This window comes from Coturnix japonica, chromosome 4, assembly GCF_001577835.2.
Source record: "Coturnix japonica isolate 7356 chromosome 4, Coturnix japonica 2.1, whole genome shotgun sequence".
Lineage (NCBI taxonomy): Eukaryota > Metazoa > Chordata > Aves > Galliformes > Phasianidae > Coturnix > Coturnix japonica.
The window spans coordinates 38591670-38600053 of NC_029519.1; positions in this window are offsets into that span (position 1 = coordinate 38591670).

Genomic DNA, 8384 nt, shown 5'->3' on the forward strand with positions numbered 1-8384 from the left:
TTTAGTCTACAAGCTTGCCATCTGGCGGTTGGCTCAATGGGGGCCGGTTCCTTGCTCTTCTTCATCCTTCCTTTCTTCTGTGTTATCTTTCCTTTTCCACCCATTTTACCAAGCGCCCTTTCAAAAAAATAACCAACAAGGGGTAAACGAAACCTAGGATCAACCCCAAACACCTCAGATGTTCCTCGTGTGCACATGTTCACTTCCTCCCCCTGTCTCTGCATCATGATATCTACCCACCTTGACTATAATCCCCCACGCTGCTGTCTCTGAGCAGATTTCCATCTCCCCCCACAGCTCTCTCTGCACTGTGCGACCCTCTGTGCCCCCCACGTCTGATAGTCAGAGCTGTTGCACAGCTCCCCAGGTGCAGCATTGATGGACATCACACCCCTCCTGCTGTCCCACTCTGCTCCATTTGCATCATCCATTCCTGCATGCTCCCAGAGCTCAGGCAGGCTCTACTGGAGAAAACTGTGGGTGCAACTGGTAGGTGGCGAGTCGTGCAGGGGAAGGGAAGGTAGGGAGGTGGTGGGGGGGGATAATGCTGAGACTCCTGGGTGCGTGGTTGGGCTGTTGGAATGGAAAATGGAAGGGAAAGTTCTATTCTTACAGAGAGCAGCTGTGGAGTAGCGGTCAGCTCATGTCCCCATGGCAGCATGAGTAGCCAGCTGGGCGTCCTGTATGGGCGGCGGTGATGCTGGGAGGGCTCAGACTTGAGGAAGCCCCCAATCCTCAGAGCACCCCAAAATCACATGAAGCAGAGATGAGGAGTACCTTCCTCCATTGTTGGCCATATAATCCACAGGCCCCTCTGGCTCAGCCCCAGCTCTTCTGCACCGCCGACACCAAGCTCTTCCTCTGCTCGCTGCTTCACCGTCCTATTGCGGGCCAAGTTGAGAGAACAGAGGTTGTCACACATTTCATCCCTGGCTGCAATATTTGTACCCCTTAATTCCCAATGGATGCTGAGTGCTGGGAGGCAGATGATTTGCCAAATGAGAGCTTTGAAGTTTCATTAAAAGTAATGCTCGTGCAGCTTGGGAAAGGGCAGTGGGGTTCCCTATTGGGCGGACTCGAATTGGAGCTGTAGTGCAGGACTCTCTATGGCAGAGCCTCTGTTAGCTAGCGAGTATCAAATGAAAGGACTCAATACATGGGGGGACACTGCACGCTGGAGAGCCGTGATATGCCAAAAGATCTCTAATTGGGGGGTCCCTATTGGGGAGCCCTGTTGGAGGGCTCTACGGAAGGACTCCCTTGAGGCGATAAAAATTCACAAAAACTTGGCCGACTCTATGGTCTAGTGTGGGGTCCATCCTGCTCTGCCTGTGGCGTTGCTGCTCTGCACTGGGAGGGCAAAGACCAAAAAACACCCATTCTGGCATTGAAAAGCAGATTTCCAACAACAAGGTATTGATAGGCAAACTTTGTTTGCCTGTCCTATTCCCTTGGTCCATTGTCGCAGAGGAAAACTGACAGGTTGTGGTTTTACCCGGCAAGCTCGGGCTTGAGCACAGGCTTTATCGAGGATGGGTTTTACCTAACCATAAGAGATACAGAGCCGAATAACGGTCCCCTCCTTCTGCACGATTCGGTGCTGGAATGAAGGCAGAGAGCATCCTCGAGAGCCACAGCTCCGTTACACCGTCCCCAGGGGTTCGCTGCGTTTTGGTCTTACAGAAGAAACAGAGCCAGGGTTGGAGTTGAACGCGAGATCCGGAAACGAGTCCAGCAGCGCTCCTTCCCCTCCCTGAAGGGTCTGTTGAAATGGATTTAGGAAAGCCAAAGCTGCCCGTTCTATGATCTACCCGACACTGCCCCATTGCTCACCGTCATCAGCAGCGCCAGTTTTGCCGTCTGGCTCGCGAGAGCGGAATGGAGGTGGAGTGTTGAGAGATGCAGCGGTCACCCCTGCGGACAGCGGGGATGCTGAAGGCAACCCCAAAGGGGAACGGGATGGGGGACAAAGGGATGGGAACAAAAGGAGACGGGGATAGGGAGCCTCAACACACGCCACGTGCTGCTAGTGGATGAGCAGCTCCCCCATTGCTAAGGGCTCAGCATGTGCAGGTGGCCAGTGATACGCATGAGCGCAGCTCCAACGAGTTGCTGGGGCAGCTTGATGGGCTCCAGGCCACGTATTGCCCCACGTCCCCAGCAAGCATGTGGCGAGAAGATGCGGGTGATGGCTGGGGGTCCCCTTGCAGCCCCCCCGCACCCTCGACCCTCCTTACCGCACGGCCAATGAGGTATAACCCAGGCATCGGGGGGCGTGCGAGATTCGCCGCAAGGATGCAGAGCGGATAGAGGAATGAGGATGGAGGGATGGTGCCAATGGTGATGGGGGGAGAGAAGCTATCTGGAGGACGGAACATGTAACGGACGCTGCTCCCTCGGCTGTTTGTGCAGCCCCAATGACAGGGAGGCTCGGTGGAACGCAACGGAGCATTATTAAGGGAAAGGGCCCGGTGAGGAGCCAACCCAGCACACGCTGTCAGTGCCGAGAAAGGGGTGGTGAGTCAAAGCACTTCCCGAAGAGAAAGATGAAATACTGACTAAGGATTTCCCCATTCATCAGCCACTAGATTGTTTGCTCTTGCAAGTGATAGAAACAGTGATGTTGATATGGATATGGAAGCATCCCAGCTCTGGGTATTGAGCCAATAATAGGTGCTGAGACAGGGGCTGTGGGGGGCTCCACCATGTGCCTGAGTCCCAAACCTGAACCAATCAGCTGCACCAACTGTACTCCTACAGTCTTTGTGTCTGATCTGAACCCAAAGGTAAAACCTCATTATCTGAGTTGGGACTAGTGGGGCTCATAGTCTTCTGATCCGGGCTCATGGCCCCCCTATTGCCCACATCACCCCACATACCCACCAGCTTATGTGGCCAGTGCCGTTGGGGTGCTCGATGGAAGTGAACCCATGTTGGAGATCACCACCTCCCTCAGCTGTGGGGCCCATTTTGCTGAGTAGTGCAGCCACCCATCCTCAGGGTTTTGTCTGATTTGGGCAGGGATGGGGCCCAAACGACCAGCACCCTTAGTGCTTGCCCAACCCACATCCCATCCCACACGTGGGGCACAGTTGGAAGTGCATGCACAGGACAGGTGATGTCCACACAAGCTTTTATTCCGAAAGTCCACCGTGAGAACAAGAAAAGCAACAAAATCCCTTCTCGAAGGGCATCGTGATATTTCCTCGTTGGAAGACATAAATCCTCAATTGGGGCATCCCATGGTGGAGGCAGAGTGCAGGGGGATTGTGGGCTCACCCCGCACGTGGCTCTGCAGATGCCGTCTGGCCTTTCACCATCTCTCGCCGCTTCTCAGGACAGGCATCCTGGAGAGTGGGAGGAAAGGCTCATTCCTGCACTGATGCCCCCCAGGGGAGCCCTGTGCGTGCGGGCTGTACCTGAGGAGAGGTTGATAGAAAGCCTCCCAGCTTGAAGCCGTGCAGTCGCAGTTGGGCTTCCGAACTTCTCCAGCTGCATCTTGAGGTCACCTCGGGCGGGTCCGTCTGTAGGAACAGGGGGGTTGATAAAAAGCAGAGAAAAAAAGGGGAAAATGAAAGGGTTTGCGTGGCGGGATGGCGTGTAGCTCACCTGAGAGGCTCAAGAACCACACGTGGGTATCCGATGAAAGTGTTTCCAGGATGACAGATCCCTTGTCGCTGTGGATCAGCTCGGCCATGGACACCTCTTGCACCTTCCTCTGGAAAGAACACGAGGGGCCACGTTTCCCATAAGGAATTCAAGGGGTTTTGGGGGTGGTGCCAGGAAGGGGCTGCAGCTTAACGCATGTGCAGCTTGGAGTATTGCCGGTAGACATGGATCTTGCTGGTGTTCCTTACCACACATTTTTCATTACTCTGGGGGCAAGAGATGAAATGGGGCTCAAATGTTCCCCACATATTCCTAAAGGGTTGTGTAAACCTTTGTGCTGCCAGCCTCCTTGCTGGCTGAGCCAGACCACTTGCCACCCTGTCTGTACCCCTAGCACACAGCCCAGGGATGCTTCCATCTGCTGGCCTCAGAGGCATCCCATTCCCATTCCCATCCATCCCATCCTCCCATCCCATCCCATCCCATCCATCCCCATCACCTCCATTACAGCCTCATAATCTCCGTCACATTGAACTCATCCCTCATTCCTTTGCCGGGGAAGAGGTTGAAAGGTCGACATACTTCGCTCCTTTCATTCAGTCCATGTGATGGGTCGGTACTGGGAGGCGCACCATGATGTAACCCCAGTGCCCCAGGCAGCTGCCGGGCAGTAGCAAGCAGGGTCAGTTGGAGACTGCATTTACCAAGCCCCCAATGGTTTTCAGAGGGGCTCCAGGATGGTAACGCAAGCACAGGCTACCTTGTTCACTGTTGCATTGTCCATGTCGCAGGGACAGAGGAGTGTTACAGGGTGGGGGACCGCTGGTGTGGGCAGGCAGCAGCCCCATGGTGAGGATGAGAAAGGCCCAGCAATTGCTCACTGTAGGGGCTGTGGTGAGGTGTGCAGCCAGAATGGGATGCTGCTGTTTGCTGGATGCTTATAACAGCCCCTTCAGCCTCGTCTGCTTATTGAACTGCCGGCGTTTGCTCAGGCAGGAAGCATAGCAGGTGATGAAATGAAACATTGCAAAAGATCGCAGTTCTGTCCGGCAGAAAAGGTGAAAAAAAGTCGATATTTCACCACCGGGGTTTCTGTTTTCTCCGGGAAAGCACAACTCGATGGGGTGGGTCGTTTTTGCAAAGCGCTGCGGGCCAGTGGTGCCATCTGAAGGTGTTTGTCCGTTGTCCTGCCTGCCTGGAGGCAGACAAACACCTCCCTGGAGCCAACTAGCTAGTGGCACAGATGTGTTGGGGGCTGTAGGCTGGAGGCTGTGCGTGTTCTATGCCCAAGGGGAGGAGGATGAGGGGTCCATCATAGGCAGCAACACAATCCATATCACAAGGGGGTCAGAGGGATGAGTGGGGCTACCAGGAGGAGTTCAGGATGGGGTTAGGAAAGAAAGCACAGCCCCTGATCGAGCTCAGGGAAGCACTGGGGACCCCACTCTTCAGGCCATAAGAATTTGGGTGGCGCTGATGATGGCCCTTGGGTTGGACTCAGTGGTCCATGTGGTCCCTTCCAAAACTCGTGATTGTTCTGTAATCCCATTCTGTGAATCCTAAACCGAAGAGAGTAGAATTTGGGATTTTCAACATCAGCTATGACCAATTAGAGTCGTGACCTGCGGTTATGGACTGTGAGGATCACAGCAAACTGGAAAAGGTTCATCTCCACCCCATTTCTCCTCTGTTCTCTTTCCGCCTCTCCCCTTCCTCTCCTTCCCTTCTCCCTTCCGCTGTCCACTTCACCTTCACCATCTCCCTTCCCATTCCCTTCCTTGCTTCCCTTCCCTTCCCTTCCCTTCCTTACCATATAGGACTATCCACACATTATATTTCCCTTCCAATAACTTAAATCTGACACAATTTTCCTATTCCCTTCCCCTCCCTCCCTTCCTTCCCTCCCTATCCCTGTCCCTTCCCTTCCCTTCCCTTCCCTTCCCTTCCCTTCCCTTCCCTTCCCGTGTATATACGTGCATTTTCCTTCATGCCAATAACTCCAGGTTTTCCTTGCAACCTGTGATAAGCTTTATTTCTGCAGGGAAAAGCCAGCCCTAATATACTTTTCGGAAGCCACCAACTTTTCCTTTCTCTCCACCAACCTTCTGCGGCCTGGCGGTTCCACCAGCTCCCCATGCCAGGCGGGGGCCACCTGGTTCTCCCTGAGCCTGACCTCAACGCGGCGCTGGGCAGGGAAATCACATCCTCGCCCCCAAGGACAGCGTGAAGGGAGGGGGGCAGAGCTCGAGCGGGGGCACGCATGGTATCACGTCACGTCGATCACATCACATCCCCACTGTGCGTGTTCATTGATGCATGTTTATATGTATCATATGTTTTCTATATGTTTAATATGTAAAATGCTTGTTTAAATACATATTATTTATGCTTATGCTTTAATACACGAGATTTGTTGCAGCTCTCGGAGCTCACGATGCAAATGAAGGCAAGTTGCGGGGCTGATTCACTCTTATTTAATAAGCCAACTGAAATAATGCAAAATATATTCGTTGGTATTGATTTAATGTCTATTAATGCGCAGATCTGGACGGCTACTTCCACACACGCACAGCCGTGTGAGACTCTTTGCCCCCTCCCCACTGAGAGCCAGGCATGGAGCCGTGGGCTCAGGGTAAGAGCCGGCACCAAAGCAATAAATAAAGAGGGGAGGCAAATGGAACGAAATGAATTAAGTTAATAAGACAACTAAACTAAAATAAAAGCACTCTAAAAACCAAAAGCACCGCTTTGTTTTTAGCCACCGAGGTTTTGTCACTTTTCTCTCCGAGAGCTGCTTAGCTCCGGGGGAGGGAAGCTCCGTTTCGGTGTGCGTCTGCGGTGGGGAGAATGCGGCGCCCGGGGGTTGGGGAGGTGCAGGGCGAGCCCCGGAGCCTCCCGTTACCTGCCCCGCGGACGGATGGATGCCTGCGGCTGCGGGCGGTGACAGCTCTCCGCGGGTCGCACCTTGTAATGAGGGCCCGCCCCGGCCACCCGGCGGCGGCTCTGCTGATGTTCGCGTCGCCGCTCCCAGCCCGCCCGGCTGCTGGATTGGGGAGAGGCTCCGGGCTTCTGCATGGAGCCAAAAGCAGTTCCCCCCCTGGCTTCCGAAATAGTAATAATAATAATAGTAGTAATAATAATCTGACGACTGCAAGCAAGACCGGAGTAAGCTCTTCACCTCGGGGCTGGCATCTGGACCTCCCCTCATCGAGTCACCTTACTACTTAGCAAGGAGTCAAAATTGGCAACAACCCCCGGCCCCTCCCCAAGAGATAACCGGCCGTTCCCCTCCCCGTACCCCACGGGCAGCCCGAATGTGCGCTCTCCCAGCACGGAGAACTCAAAGAATTCCCATCCTGTATCCGGTCCCTGCCGCGCAACCCCCAACTCCGTCCCCCCGACACCGCAGCCCCCGACGGTCCCTACCTGCAGGCGTGGAAGCGTTTAGCGGCTTCGGCGGCATTAAGTCCTAACAGGGTGTGAAAAGTATTACGGATTGAAAAAGCGGTGGGAACGTGGAGTCTTTTCAAGTCGGGCGGGCCGGGGTGTTCCTCCCCCTCCGGCGAACGCCTCGCGTTGCCTCCGCTGCTGGCACCCGCCCCACCTCGGCAGGTGCGGTGCCCCTGGGACCGGGCACAAGGCACGAGTCCAGCCCCGCAGATGCTCTCCCAGGCCAAAAACCTGCCGTGTTTTTGTTTCCAGCTCGCTCTGGCAGCTTTTTTTTCCTTTTTTTTTTTTTCCTTTTTTTCTTTTTTTTTTTCTTTTTTGACCTCCTATATCGCATTTTAATTACTATTTTTTTAAGTGTCATCGGTGACAGAATAAACTCGGAGCGAATATTTCATCTTCACGGCATAATCTTAAATCCCGGTACCAAAAATAAAAATAAGTAAAGGAATAGTTCGGGTTGTCCCCGCCGGAGCCAAGAGCTGAGTCGCGTCCACCTTCGCACGCCCCCCCCGCGCATCGCCCGCACAGGAGAGGGCTGGCGCTTACCTGCCTCAGCGGGAGGGGCACCGGGACACGGCCAAGCCAGGATTGTCCCCAGCTCCGCCCCGAGTGCCGCGGGGCCTCCCCGCTCCGTCGGGCGGCTGCGGCCGCTCCGTGTGGCCGTCGAGGAACCCCGGTAAGAAAAGGCTGATCCTGGATATTCTTGGGAATCTGCGTATCAGGGAGCGGCTTTAAACAAGCAAGCAAAAAAGGGAACAAAAAGCCCCCCTCCGACCTCTGATTGAAGGACAGTTAAAAATAATTGCCCGTGTTAAGAGGCAGAGGAGGAGGTAACGAGGAAAACTGCCTTCTTTCAAAGCCCGCTAATGGCCATGCGATTAATTAGGTCACTTAATCCTAATAGACCCTCTGGCATCTGCGCCGCTGACCCGGCGCGCCGAGCACCACCAGCGCAGCCCCATCAAACAGGGCAATGCCCCACGCCGAGCTCCTGAACCGCCGTGTGCGGGGCGAGGGCTGCGGGCAGCGCTGGGACAGAGCGGGGCTCCGGGTCCCCCTCGCAGCCAAACGATAGCTCTGGTTGTGGCATTTTTCCCCTGCCATCAAACAACGGCCTCGGGGCCCCGCGCGGTGTCACCCCGAGCGCACGGGGTTGGGGAGAGCCGATCCTGAACGGTGTCGTCACTCCGCTACTGCAGCTGACAAAGCCTCATTATCAAATGCTCTTTCAATCCTCCCTCCTTTCCTCCTTTCCTCCTTTCCTTCCTTCCTTCCTTCCTTCCTTCCTTCCTTCCTTCCTTCCTTCCTTCCTTCCTTCCTTCCTT